We start from the raw sequence: 15,554 nt of genomic DNA, 5'->3' as shown, positions 1-15,554 counted from the left end.
TTGGTTCTATATTAAAAACTTAATTCCCTATCTGGTGACACACATTTAAAAAATTACCACATTTCCTTCCTATTTTGAGCTGTCCCTGAGCCGTCTTAGAGCAATGACTGTACGTTCCTTAGGGTTCAGTACAAAACCCCTTTAGATGCTTAAGTCCCCTTAGATTCCCTTTAGTTACCTACAACAAATGTTCTTTTTCTTCCTTATGAAGAACTATGACTTTTCATCTTTTGTCATGTGTTGTTTGCAGCTTTTAGCTTGATACTGCAAATCTTGTCTTTTTATATTTTTTTGTAAGTTTAGGTGAACTCATTGACAACTACAAAGCTGTGCTATGATTACCTGGAGTTGCCAAAATTGAATTCTTTATTCCTTTCAGCAAGTAGAGAATTTTTAGGAAAAGATATACATTAAGTGTAGCATACTAGCTTTCCAAGAATATTTTTCAAGCTTTTTCAATTGTCTCACTAAATCTGTGGTCTCTAGTTTTGGGTCTCTTCTACTCCACAATATCAGAGGGGTTGTAGTTAGGATCCTAGATTTATCACGTGAAAGAAAATGTAATACCTTTTCTTGTGGCCTTGAGTTATAGAGAATGTCAAAGTTTTTTCTTAGTTGGGCAGTTAAGGATTTATCCATAGACACAGCAAGTATTGGATATTTTGTAATACAACTGTTTTGTACTTATGAGCCTTTAAGATAGCTTTGACAAGATTTCATAGATTTTGTGTCACATATAGCTTATAGAAACCAATATACCATCATAATAATATTGTTTCATTTCTGTGTTTGTCAGAATTGGATTCTGTTGTTTAAGAATTGAAATCTTATCTCTCAGAATACAATTCTAAATGACTTTTACTGCAGTGGCGTTGTCTGTATAGCAATAGAATCTCCCCTATTAAATGCTTAACATTGTTCTTTCCTTTTTCTTTCTTGCAAAAAGTGTTGTGCCCTTACCCGCAATTTGCCATACCTCATTCCTTGCCTGTGAGAGGCTTCTCTTTTAACCAGTATTGGTGGTATAAAATGGCCACACATGTATAAGCGTACGATTTTTTTTTTTCTTACAGTAAAGTCAAAGATAACCATCCACTTCATCTAACATGGAAATGATTTGGAAAAAAAATATACACTTGCAAAATATTTCCCAATTTTAAAGGTCCACTTGACTGAGAATAACATTTTCTATGTCAGATTTCCAATATAGAAAAAATTCAAGCACTTCATTCTTTTTCCTCACAACAAATACCTTTTTGGGAGTTAAAAAAAAAATAGATATATGTAGTTATTCAGGGCTACCACACTCCTTATCCAACTTTTTTTCAAATGCTTCCACGAAGCAGAAAATCTTGATGAATGAGCTCCTAATGCTTAAAAGTAGACAGAAAAATCTATTTATAGCAATAGGAACCCTGATTGAAAATACTCAGCCTGTGACACTGTTAATTTTATACAGTGAGACAAGCACACCTAAGTGTCCCAGCTTCTTCCAAGTGTGGTAAAACATGCTGGAAAAGCTATGTATACTGTCTGATCTCACACCATTTGCATCTCAGTGCGTACATCAGAAACTACAGTTCTACCCAGGAGACAGTAATTAGCCAGAATGCTTCTGGAAAACGATGTGTTTGTAAGCGTCTCACAAACAGTGCCTCTTAGTGCAAAGTATCACAGCTTTTGATATCTCAGTAAGTCTACCCATGAATGGCAACAGTCTTTCCCAAGGGGACCATGACATAATTAAACAGAGGAATGACTCCAACTAAAGTAGCAAACTTTGACTGTGACAGAGTTTCAAAGGGAAGGATGGGGTGATAGGGAGCAAAGGTCTTTCAGCACCATGTGGTTTATCTATGGACGAAATAAATCCTTTGAATATCGAACCTTATTTATAAATGACTGATGACATTCAGTTAAGTATAATGTAGAGTAATATTGCACTCTAAATATATGATTCACGTGTGATGTGTTAAAAATTTAATGTTTTTTATATATTTTCTATTAACAGTTTCACAGTTTTATTCAACATATGCTGAAATGTTCAGAAACTTTATACCTTCTCATAGCACTGCAAGCATCCTGTAATTATTACTTTGCTTCAGTAAAGAAATAAGGTCAACTTACAAATCAATTTTAGGGTTATTAGCAAGAATGAACAAACAAATAAACAGAAAAACCTACAATGATTTTACTGCTGTTCATGTTTAAATTTTAGTGAACCTCCCTATTCACTGGCTGATTAGGAACTAAATATTATACATTCTGAAAAAATAAGCCTATCATTTATGCATATTAGTGTCTGTGCATATTTATATGGTCGTGATTCGTGGATAATCACTTTAGTGATCATCAGCATGAAGAACACAGATTCACAGAAATCAGAGATAGGGAAGAAACACCATTTAGATTATTTGATTTATTCCCTTGCTAGTATAGCAAGATGGATTAGGAAGGCACCAGTAAATTAAATATGAAGAGTTTTCAGACACATAAGATTTACCACATCTCATTAATAATCGAGTTTCTAGAGTGTTCCTGCTAGAAGGCTCAGTAAACATTCTATTTAGTTGAGGCAAGAATGTGTTTGCTGATCCAAATTTGGCATTTTGACCAACCTCAGAAAAATAGCATTTTATTTACTTACTAATCTTTTGCAGTGCCTTTGGATATTTTTAAGGTGGGTTGTTGGTTGGGTTTTTTTCTGTGAAAACATCTCAACTGGTCATCAGTCTTTCAGACAAACAGTGACCTAAAGGATTGATGAAAGGTTGCCTTAAGACCAACATCGTTTACAGACTATCTGTCTTCCCCTTTCACATTTTGTTTCGTTTCCTATGGTTATATACATGTTTTGAACAACTAGCCATTAAGCAGACATTATATTCCAGAACTAATGATTACCTAGAATACATTTTTTTTTTTAACTTTGGTTTCACTTTTTTTTTTTAGATGTACATGGTGTCTGCACTTATGTCTATACAGAAAAGTTGCTATTTTTTCTTAGCCTTTTTTTGCTGCCACAATACATGTCAAAATGCATGTCCAAAAATGTGCTTTGCCTCAGAGTTCAGCAAGCACCGTGGGTCCAAATCTGTTGAGGTTTAGACATATTTTAGATACATGGGATTTACCGTGCGTGCATAAAGCACCTGTGCAACATATGTTCACTTAGACTTGATGGGTCGTGGATGAACAAGTGAAGTGGTTATTTGTTTGGGATCTCTTGAAATTCTGAGCAAATCAGTCGAGGAACTGTTTCCTGCACAGACAGGTGGAAAAGAGGTATATGTTCTGGAAACTCTTCTCAAGATGTAATTGGGAGGTAATTGAAAGGAATGGAAGCTTTGTTTCCTTGAAGTCACATTTCTGGCTGCCTGGCATTGCCTCTCTCTTGCAAAGTAGTTACAAGGAAAGATGAAGAGTTAGGTCACCCTAATGTGAAAAAAAACACCCATATACCTTCAGTTATCAGGTCAGCCTTGAGTGGTTCTTAATACCTCTTAACAATAACAACGTTAAAAGTTTTTGCCATTACGGACACAAATAAAAACCTGTATACAAATATTAAGAAGATTAAATTATAGCTGTGAAGGATGTAGCCCTCTACATTTATTAATTTATCATAAAGTATATTTAGTAGTTCATAATGGACGTGTTCAGACAATTCCAAGGAATTTGGGGAATAATAGCAAACTTATGAAAGGCAAAGGCTGGGACCCATTCTTTTACAAAGTAGAAACTCCGGAAGGCGGCTTTATTGTTTCAATCTTCCTGTACTCTTTTCCTTCATGCTATTTTCCAAGAGAGATATATAATAATAAAATGCTGTGATGTGAGCTGATATGTCTATACATAAAATAGTTAAGAGGTCTATAACTGCAAGTTAGAAATACACTGTGAAAGGCAGAGTGTAAATCTGGGTGCCTATGGTCACTTTTAACCAACAACAATATCTTTTGAAAAAATAAGTGGAAAGATCCTTTACACAAGCTACCTATGCAGAGTAAAGATGATCATTAATCCCCTCACACATGAATACATAGTATCAAAAAACCCCAATAACAGAAAAGAATCAGAAGATTTCTCTTAAGGAAGAATTGCTAATTAAAAATAATGTATTATTTTATTTGAAAAAGAAATTCATGTTATCAAAGCATATACTAATTCTACTCAAAAAGTACTTTTCAGTTGGAAGTGTTGTATTTTATAAATATACTAAGGTCTTATAAATTTGGCAAATGCTGATTTATCTATCTACAGAAAACATTAAGTTGCATCTACTTTATATTTCCTTTCATTGCTGTGTCATTTTTCCCCTTGAAATGTCTGAGATTAAACACACAAAACATTCAAACTAAAAGTTTCTGATCCTAAGTTTTTCTTTAATAGTTTCCAAATTTTATTTTTTAATTAAAAACCTTTTTCATTACAAATGGTTTCTGTCCAGTCTAGTGAAGCAATCTGATGCTACAAGTGGTTAAAATAATATTGAAAAAAAGATTCTGTGAGCATAAGGTTCATATTAATTGCAGAATTAACATAATCTGGTAATTTCAGCAATTTCTTATGAAATTGAAAAAGACAATGAGAGGACAAAAGAAGTTGACAAAAAAGGTCAATGACATGTATAATAACTGCTGAAGTTTGAATAAGATTTTTAATATTTGTGAAGAATTGATCATCTTTTTAAAGTACTGTGGGGCAGCTTTAAATTACACCAATTAAAACCTCATGAAACATAAGCGTTGCCTTAGGAAACAGACTGACTAAAAGAGAAAAAAGCCAACCAACAGTCAATTTAAAGATGCTCTGAGAATTTCCAGTTAAAAGAATTAAAACAATTAGAGGTATGATACAAGGTATTAAATAAAATGAAATAGGCTGAAGATGTTACTAAGACCAACTTGTAAAAGGTACTAGAACAATAAAGGAAAAAAAACATTTTGTTTTCCCTGTTTATGGAAAGAATGGGTTATAAACACTGTATAAACACTGTCTCCTTCCAGCTTTTCCTTCATATACCAAATAACACAGTTAATCATATTCACCTTTGCACCAAACATAGCTGAAAAACACAGAGGCATTACATCAGAGCACAAAAGATAGAAGAATTTTTCAGCTCAGCACTTGAATCCTAGAGTAAAAAATGTAAATACATCAACTCAGATGAAGTGAATTCTAAACTGTTAAAGAGTTAAACGTAACCCTTCTCTGTAATTATTTGAATGTCTAGGAGCATTCCACTCTAGCTTAAACAATCTGATCTTTCAGCTACTTCCAGCTTCTTCTCTTAGTTTTGTAGTTTAGATATTCCTGAAGACAAAGAATTACCTATTTATCATACCAAGGGAGAAATTGGACATAAGACTTGGTTTAGATTATTTATAGTAGTTGATTTTCACATGTTAAGACTAATTCTTTTTTATATTCTCTTGAGTAATGAACATTGTTCTCTTTGGGCTTAGTTACAATTTCTGTTATTGACCATTTTTAAATTGTTAAAGTTATCCATGATAAATAAAACAGAAATATTTAACTCATGAAGATTATTTTTTCTTAATCTCTAGGCTTTTTAAAATACAATTATATACACTATTTATCTCTTTCTCATTTTCACCTTTGATGTTTTCTACTAATAAAGCTATTATGGTTTCCTTTGGGAGATAGACCTAGTCTCAAAAAATGCAACTTCTTTGAAAAGATCTTTATAAAGGAGAAAGTTCGTACAGACTGTAATGGAACTTGGCACTGCTCATGGTTTACATGCTCTTTTTTAAATTCAGTGCACTAATCACAGTTAATAAATGTGATACCAAACTTAAAGGAAAGAAAACACGTCTTCCAAGATTCAGGTAAGTTTACAAACACTCTAGAAGTGTGAAGAAACTGATCATTTCTAAAATTTGTCCTGTTATTTGTTAGCTAGATAAATTTGAGTAACTTTAAAGTCATCTGTTTTCTTGGAATTTAAAATACTTTTTTTACCATATGCTTAAAAAAATATTACAAATCTTAAAATGAAAAAGAAATAATAATTCAGATTTTCAAAAAGTTCTCCAGGGTCTTACATAAGTATACCCTGTATCATAGTTCCTTTGAATCAATGCTACTGTTTTCACTTGTAATTTTTGGATTGGGCATTTTTGACTGTTAGGCCATCATGTTGCTCATATATTAGCAAAAATATATTGTTTTGTTCATTGTAGAGTGTAAACTCTGATAGCTTGATGGTTGTGTGTGTATAAGTATTTATAAAATGAAAGTTGTTTTATGGAAAACATCAAGCATTTCAACTAGACAATGACTCTTTATTTTAATATCACACATAGTACATAGTACACACAGTCTTGAGAAACAGCAATAATATTTTCAAAATACTAAGAAGTAATGTAGTTTGTATCCTTATTTGGATACTTGGAATGTAAGCCTTAGAGAAACACACATGCACATGCAGGTGAAGGGAACTGTGAACAAGGAAGGAGCATCAGACATCACATACTGAGTATTCATTTTGGATATTTTATGGTCTTTAGCCATAGATTTCCAGTTGTAATTTCCTAAATTTTAAAGAAAAGCCAACCAGCATACTCTATCAGTGGTAGTGAAATCTCTACATGTTATGAGGTTCTATGACTTTAAATAATTACATAATCTTAGAAAAATCTAAGTCATCATTTCTGCTGAAACTGAAAAGGGATGGATCAGGTATATTTGCTAGTTTTAGGTTTCACATGTATTTGCTGATAGGAAATAATGAAAGTCTAATAAAAAACTTGGAAAGCTTATGCTCCATTTCTGGTTTCAGGGAGAAGGATGTCTAATAAAACATTTCCCTAAGGCTGACCAGTTTGTCTTAGTTGTTTGTCTATGCTTCCATCTCTGTTTCGGTCCTCAGCCTAACCTCTTCTGCAGTCACAGTTGCCTTCTGATTTTTCACTCAATTTCCCCCTCTTCCCACTTCATAAATCTCACATTACAATTCTCTTCTCACACTCAAAGGGTGTTTCAGTGTAGCCAGACTCTTCAGATATGACCTGAAACAGTGGAGTGCTGGAGGTTTTCAACACGATTATGGCACATGGCATTATGTGGCTTTTTTAATTTTTTTCCTCTTCTTAATGGCAAGAAAGCTTATGCATCACCTGTCATGCCACCAGAAATGGTAGAACTGTTTGTGGTGAAACCAATACTACTGACAAGTACTCTAAGAAAAAGATAATTTCTACCAAAAACATCAGCTTTGCAAAGTTATAAGTAACAAAAAATCAAGTCTTGTAGCGGAAAGCCTCAAGCAAGCTTAACTGTAGGTGGCACTACTGGATGTGTCTATGAAAAATAAAATATTGAAAGCTTCCAAAGGGCCTCATCCTACAAATACTTTCATGGACAGTTTTATTAATGTAGATCATTCTCAAGAATAAGGATGTATGGCTATATATATATATTTGCAAGCTTCTGCCTTTAGGCCTATATCCTACACTTAGCAAAAGGAGCTGAATTATCTTGTCGGTTACTACGTTTTACTTAAAAGGAAATAAAAGATATGCAAAAATGATAATGTATTAGTATCTATATGAAATGGATTAGAATGCAACAGTTGATAAGAATTAGATTAACTTCCTTACATTTTTGCTAAAATAGTTTGATCTTTTCATATCAGTTTAAGACAGATATAAACCTAAAAGTGTTCATAATTAAATGTCTTATCTCAAGTATTTTTGCTTTTATTTATAATAGTTCCAGACAGAATGACAACTTGTAAAAGATGGCAGAGGGGCAAAGGTAAAGTGGACCCCCCTAGCTCCTCTCAGTTTGTTTCAGAACCTTAATTCTGTTGTGCGTTTAGTTTGTCTTTTTTTTATCTAAATTATGTCTAATCTGATGTGATAAGGCTACATTAGCTACACAAATTTCGTGTTGGATTGTATATTGTCATCAAATATCAATATTAATATTTTGTAGTGCTAAAATACTTGCTAGATAATTCAGCACTCAACTGTGCTGGCATCTGCTTCTGCTTTGTGTAGCTACGTATTGACATAAAAAGAAGAAACATCTGGTGCGTAGAAAATAAATTGTTGGCTCATTTGTAGCAGAGGTGAGCAGACTTAGTTTTTTCAAGCTTTGCTAGGTGGAAAAAAGATGAGGCCAACACAGATCATACAATGCTAAGATCTGTTCCAGATCAGTAAATTGTTTTTCATTCAATTTAATCCCATGTTAGAAATAATCATCACATTTTACATTACGCATTTCTAATTTCAATGCTCATGCCATATAATTATTCTGTAAAATCAAACCTAACTGGTGGTTTGCTACACTGAGCTACTGAATGAGTATTCTGGCAGTGAAACTAGTATTTGACTATTTATATGAGAAACGTGCACACCCATAATTGTAGAAATTTGATAAATCTGTAATTACAATTTGTACATGTCTTCAGCATTTACGAACAATGACAGCTAAAGAAACAACCCACATCAAGCAATAAAAGGGAACCCTGAAAGTGACTGGCATGCTCTGACAAGTTATTGTTCACCATTTTGACCAGAATGCCAAGTCTGTTCTACTTCCAGTCTGATTATAAAACAATAAGTCCAGAGGCAGTTTCCGTCCTCACAGAACCTGTCGTTTCCAGGTAGCAATGATCTGTCTCATTTGATTGTTGCTGGTGTGGGGTTTTTTAATTTATTTTTTTTATTATCCCAAACGAAGCAATATCCAGAAAGTCTCTGGGTTAGTAATCTGAGCACCTGTGTAGTTGTTTGTGGTGTGATTTTGATGTGATTTCACATCATCACTCATTTATTTTTAACTACCATGACAGAAAAATATTTTAACTCCACCTATAACACTGTTTTGAAACTGCTGTAGAATATTACACTACTACGATTAATGCAGCAGAACATCATTATTAAGTACATATAGTAAAATATTTCTTAAATATACAATGTTTAAAATACAGAAAATAATACCATTATGTATAGTACAGTATTTCCAAAAGACAGAAAAATTAATTCTTGTGCTCAACAAAGTAATCATAAACCTTCAGTTCATATGTCAGGATGATGAATACCTGTTTTTCTTCACAATTTATTTTGTAAAATAATAACAATAAAACATAAAATGTATCTTGTCTGATTTTCTAAATTGCTTCAGAATTATTAGACTATACACAGATGTCTTCTGAATTTGGAGACATTGCAAGGAGACGCAAAAAAAGCTGAGAGATGAGTTGGATAGGGAAAGTTGTAACAAATTCAGTGGACATGGTTATTTGCTAAAGGAACATATGTTGACGTCTTTAGAATCCATATGTGAAAAAAGAAGCAAGGAAAGCAATCAGAAACAAACTGTTAAAACCTCAAACAAAACCTGTTTTCTGTTATGTTAATGTTTTGTAGATTAGCCTGGAACTTGACACATTCTTTTTCTACAACAGACATTTTCTAGCAAAAATTATTTTACAATTTTCCAGTTAGGATTCACATGGTAACAATGTTGCTAATTAACAGTCAGCCATGTCTTCTTTTTTTAACCTATAAATGTGGTTCTAATCTTTTTTTTTCTATGTGAACTTCGTTTAAGAAAATCGGTGGTATTCTTTCTTTTCACAGGAAAAAAAAAAAAGTATTAACTCTTACATTAACTCAGTATTTTGCTTTGGTCAGAGATCTAGATTCCTCTAGATTGTTTCCTATAAATAGTTCTATAAATATTGCTACAAAACTTCTATTGGAAATCTTAAAGCACCCTGGCTGCTCATGGACAATACAGGGATATTGCAGAATGGCTTCTATCCTATAGATAATCTGTTCCTTGCTAAGACATAGTGGGGTGCTTCTGCTTGGTTTCCCAGAGTCGCAGGAATATAAAGACGTATGGGAGAATGGGTCTGAGGGGCAAAATGACTATATTCTTGTTGGGAGACAGAGAGCATCAGGTACTGGAATGCTGCAGGATCTGGGCATTTCTGTGAGAGTCTTCACCCTGATCTCCCAGTTGCTTTTAATTAGCACCAGTGTGAAATGAGTATGTAATAGCTGTAGAACATGAACATTCTGATTTGTTCCTTACTTTTCCCCCGTGGATAATACGAAATACACTACTATATGTGAAAAGTATGTTTATATCCAATTTAAACTTGAATCTGTGCTCTGTAACATTGGTTTCATACTATATAATTGCACTGTATTAACAGTCCTGACACAAGCAGGAATCAAGCAGCCAAAGGCTGAAGTACCTTGCTAGGGTCGAACGGATGTATTTGTTTTATTTGCATTTGCAAGAGCAGTGCCCTCTCTTGCACAGACACAGCAGTGTTTAATCTTAGCTCTTTAGGAGGCGGTGCAAGCTATTATCAAGCTATCAATTATTTATCAGTGGAATCAGCATTAAAGGATTGTTCTCTCAGTAAACAGAACAAGCATTTTACTTTACCTAGCTACCTTAAAAACCATTTGCCTAATTTGTTTTATTAGTACATGGAGCCAAAATCATGCTGGAAGATACCACATGGGCTGATTCAGCAACAAGGCAGAGCAGTCAAGGTCTGTTATAGCAACCTACTACATAACTCTGATAGTGGACCTTTGTGGAAGTTTTAAATTGTTATTGCAGAGAATACCTGAGAATGAATTCACAGGAATGTCTTGGTTCAAGTTTATAATCTGTTTATATTAATATTACAACATGTGAATTTGATGGTATCTGTAGTATATACAGAAAGTTTGGAGAAAAATTATTCTAAGAGTATTATAAGGAGACATTTGTCTTTGTGGTAAGCAAAGTGTAATAAAAATTTAGTTGAACATACACATCCCTCTCTGAAAACTATCAATAAGCCTAGAGTTTGTTCAAATATACATTCTTTTTTTTTACATCTAAGGGATTATTTTTCCACATACTTCTTTACTCAGTCCTTTGTCTTACCAAACAGCAGTCACTGCATTCCCACTGAACTGAGTGTGCCATGGTAATCTTCCCGCATTTCATGTACCGTGACCAGAGGTCCTCTGAGGTGTGCTGATCTTTCCTGACGTCAGGAAGAGCTTGAGGTTCATTCATGTGGGTACCGTTCCTATGAAAGACAATAGTCACTGGCTCACACCTCTGCTAAACCTTAGATCACCTTCTCTGGCTTTGCAATAAAAAACTGATGTTTTCCTGAATCTGTTTTGCTATTTTAAAATGGTTGCGTTTCTTCCTGAAGCAAATAGTACAAGTGGGGAAAATGCAGTGTCTGTTTTGTTTTCTTTTTGATTCAGGACAGCCAAACCTGCCAGACAATCTCTGCTGTCTTTGGGTGCATATGAGTGTGTATAGCCTTTTCCTTTTTCTAGAAAGGACATCACAGAGCCATAATGCTTTTTTTCTCCTAGTACATGCATAAGAAAGAACTGAAGCTGCCCTAGATAGGCAACACAGTAATTCAGCATTCTCTTTTATTCAGTAACGATTTCATGTGTTTTCTGAGTTTATGTAAACTTGATTGATGACCCAAATGCAGCCCACATAATAACTTAGGCATGTTATTGACTATTCGAGAGGAACACAATTATGAGTTAGGTGACTGGTATTTATAAGCTAGAAGCAACCAACTTTTTTTTTTTAACTGTGATACAGGCATTAATGCTGTGTTAGATGTGGCCTAGTTCTTTCTAAACACCTTTTTAGTAGCAGGCTCTACTAAAGGGAAAAAAACCCCAAACCGCCAAGTTTTCTGAAATGAACTGATGGAAAGTGAAGTACTAAGGTGTTGTTATATTCATCAAAAAAGGATCACGAATTCTGATAACTGCTTAGCAACAGATATTTTACCTCAGCAAACAAGAACAGTAAAGCGTAAGATGTCTGTACTGATAAAAGTTGGGACCATTACATTGACCTGATTTATTCAGATGCCACAGTATGGAAGGGAAACAAAATGGGGCAAATACCATCACAAAGTTCAGGTGAAGATTGAAATATGCGTATGTGACTGTTTGTTAAGACTTAAATTTCAAGTGAATTCCAGAGATGAACACCTTAAATTTTCTTTGATTTTTAACACGAGCAACAAAGAATGTGAACTCTACTGTTTAAAATCTATTTACTTGAAGTTCATAACGTATCATGTTGGATACTTCCTGTCTTTGTGATCCAAATTGGTGGGATAGTTGTGATTCAGTATTAAACCTTCAACTGAATCTCAAAAGCAAAGAACTTCATATCGTTAAACAGAAGAAGGTTTGTATTTAAGTTAGATACTTAGAATTGGTAAATGAAATGGATAAACCTTGACCACATACCAGGCAGGTCCACAGCCCAGATAGGATCACAGCAGGAAGTTAGTGATTAACTTTCTTGGTTAATTTAGAGCCAAGTTCATTACAAACCCAATAAATATTAAAGCCAGGGGCATCTTATCCAACACTGATAGAACGGAGAAGGAGAATTGGTGGGCCATTGGCAGGAAGCTTGGAGAACACACCATGAATAAGTAAAACTCAAGAAAACTATTTGGCAATATTTAGATAATGGTTCTGTAATAACTGAAAATAGCTTTGGACAACAGGAAATGCATATAGTTTGAGTGACCAACAACAGAGAATAATGTTACACATATTGAAGTATTAATGTTGATATTCAAAGTCTTTCTTAGAAATTTTATTAATTTATCACATGTGTAAGAGAACTGGATACACAACAAAAAAAAAGCCAAACCCAACATAAAGCCTAAATCAATAGCCAGTGTAAATCCTTTTGAGTTTAAGCAGCATTTATTCCCCATGGTACTATGAAAGGTCTTCCTATAAGTCACTTCTCAAAATTCACAGGATGCATTGAGGTCAAATTTAGAGTTGGAACTCTGAACATCTCAGCTGTAGAACCTGTGCTCTGACCACAAAGATACTCACTTTTCTAAGAGCTCACAGCATAAGACTTTCTAAATAAAATATACCATAATTGAGGAAATCAAACTGACTAAATCACTTCTGACCCCAGTCAGATTTGCTTTTTAAAAACTATTGCAGCATTTAAAAATCATTCTCTACTTTTTTTTTTTTTTTTTTTTTTACTGTAATAGTGATCATGTTTGAAATTTGACATGAAGAGGGAGAGAATTTTATTCTGCTACATAGTGGAATTATTTTTTTATACCCACAGACCTGTAAAATGAGGAAACTCATCATGTTTCACTACGTTGTGCTGATAGAACAGCATCTTCCACTTGTGTCATCTGCACTTTACCTTGGAAGTGCTCTCTAAGCCAACAGCCCTTGTTTGGTTAAAATAGATACCTAGCTAAATTGAATTTTAACAAGCACTCTGGCTATTAGTCAAGTAAGAGTTTTGTATGCAATACAGTCAAACGTTCCATATGTTACCCACAAATGCTACAATAACGGATTAGATGTTATCCAACTATCTCTACTGGATCACGGTGTTCTAACAATTCTGGATGTCAAGTGAGAGAATGCAAGTGGTAAATGATTGACAAATGACCTATCAACTATTGTCACTTAAATAACATTAAGCCATCTTCATATAAAGTGAAGAAGTACAATTTAGGGTTGCGTAGACACAGAAAGAATCTCTTTTAGATTCTTACCCTTTCATGTGGTTTTGTATAAAAGCTTCTGTCTTGTTTCAAGTTAACTCTGTTAATACATAGAATCATAGAATGGTTTGGGTTGGAAGGGACCTTAAAGATCATCTAGTTCCAACCCCCTTGACAACCTGAGTAATGCAGCTTTTCTTATACAGATTCAACCTCTTCCACAGCGCACTGGAGTGGAATCAAACCGTGCCAGGACTGAAACTGAAAGCACCTGCAGACCCACCGTATTACATCTGTACTCCAGCATGCATCATCCAGTTCCATCAGCTGCTGCTCTGTGCACATTTGGGTCTCTGTACCTGATGGAAACCTTCCTGCATCTAAGAGCAGGTCATAAGCACTGTTCCAGTCTTAAAAGAGAGATTTTTACAGCTGGAGTACCCTTCTGTCAGCTTACTGCTTAATGCTAAATGCTAATCTTTCTCTGCTGCCAGCAAAGGGCATGAACGAGGGAGCACTTGTTTCCGTATCAGGCAGCAGCCCCGGCTGATGGAGCAGCACATCTGAGTGTTTTATAAATAATGTATGAAACTCTTTAAGGCCTATTTGTGGGAGATACTCACCTTTTCTCAGTCTGTGCACTAAAACTCATTCATCAGAACTGAGACGGAGGCATGCTGTCCTGCCTTAAGACAGGATTTTTTTTTCCTTTTTTCCTAAAATCTAATCAGTGCTACTATCATATGAGAATGCCCCATAGCTGCACCCAGACCCCTCTCAGCTACTGAAGCAGCAATCCTGTTGTAACATGAACCTTTGCTATCTTTATCAGCAGGATAGAAAAAGACTGATGTCACATGTTTACTAGCTTAGCCCCAGAAGTTAGAAAGAAAGTTTCTAAAATAGTATTTTTAAAGAATCAAAGGGAGATAACAATCCTGTTGGTGCTTTGAAAACAAGCTCATAATTCCCTTTGTCTATTTTGAAAAATTTGCTGTCACTGAACAGTATTTTTTAGTCAGCTACCTGAGAACATACCCAGATACACAACTTCTTGTAAAATAATGTTTGGTTTTTGCCTGCCAATGCAGCAGAAGTTCAATATGCAAATTCTCAGTGAAAACTAGACATAGTAGACATACAAAACTATACAGAACTCTGCTTCTTATACTGTTCAAAGCAGCAAGCTCCCTAGGTAATTAATCATGACTGGATTTTTAGCTGTAGACAGGCCACCAATGTCAAAAGGAAGACTTGCCTGTCCTTTTATACCTTTTTTCTTCTCTCATGTTTCCTGTTCCTTTTTCTAATTTTTTTTTTTTTTTTAAACTTTGAACAGAAACTTAAAGTTTAGGGTGAAGGACAAAACCAGAGTTATAGCAAAGATGAAAATGTGTATTCTATTTTTATGTAAAGATTGTCTCAGAACTAAAGTGTGTATAATTTGCATATAAATAAAAATTAATATGCGTGTAAAGTTCTTATATGAATACAAACAGTAAATATTGCAAGAGTGTGCACATTGTAAAAGACCAAATTGTCCTATGAATGGCACCTGTAAAAAGGATATTCTCTTTAATAATAGAGTTTTTGTAATACTGGTAGACAAACAAACTCTGGTTGTAGCAGATATTGCTGTAGCAGATGTTGCTCAATCTCATGGAACTGCTTGGGTATAATTAATAGTAAATTATGAACTATGGATGTGCTATGATTTTGATAGTTGATAGTTCTTTAAACCCTGTGATGTGGCTGCATCCTAACTCCTCCGGGAACAAGAATTTAGCACATGTCATTCTGTGTCTGCTTATCTTGATTTCTATGTAGGAAGCCCAAAACTAGAGGGGAGTCATGGTGCAGATCTCAACCATGGGTCAGCAAAGAGAATGACTGCAGAATTTGACCATGGCCTGTTGGGAAGTCCTCTGACTGCAATTTAAAGGCCTCTTCCAGTGAGGACCTAAAAAGTCGTTATGCTTGTCCTCAATATTGTCTATACTAACTGTAT

This window comes from Phaethon aethereus (genome assembly GCF_964289735.1).
Source record: "Phaethon aethereus genome assembly, chromosome: 4".
In the NCBI taxonomy this organism is placed as follows: Eukaryota; Metazoa; Chordata; class Aves; order Phaethontiformes; family Phaethontidae; genus Phaethon; species Phaethon aethereus.
The sequence above is the reverse complement of the archived record's forward strand: the minus strand, read 5'-3'. Positions refer to the sequence as shown.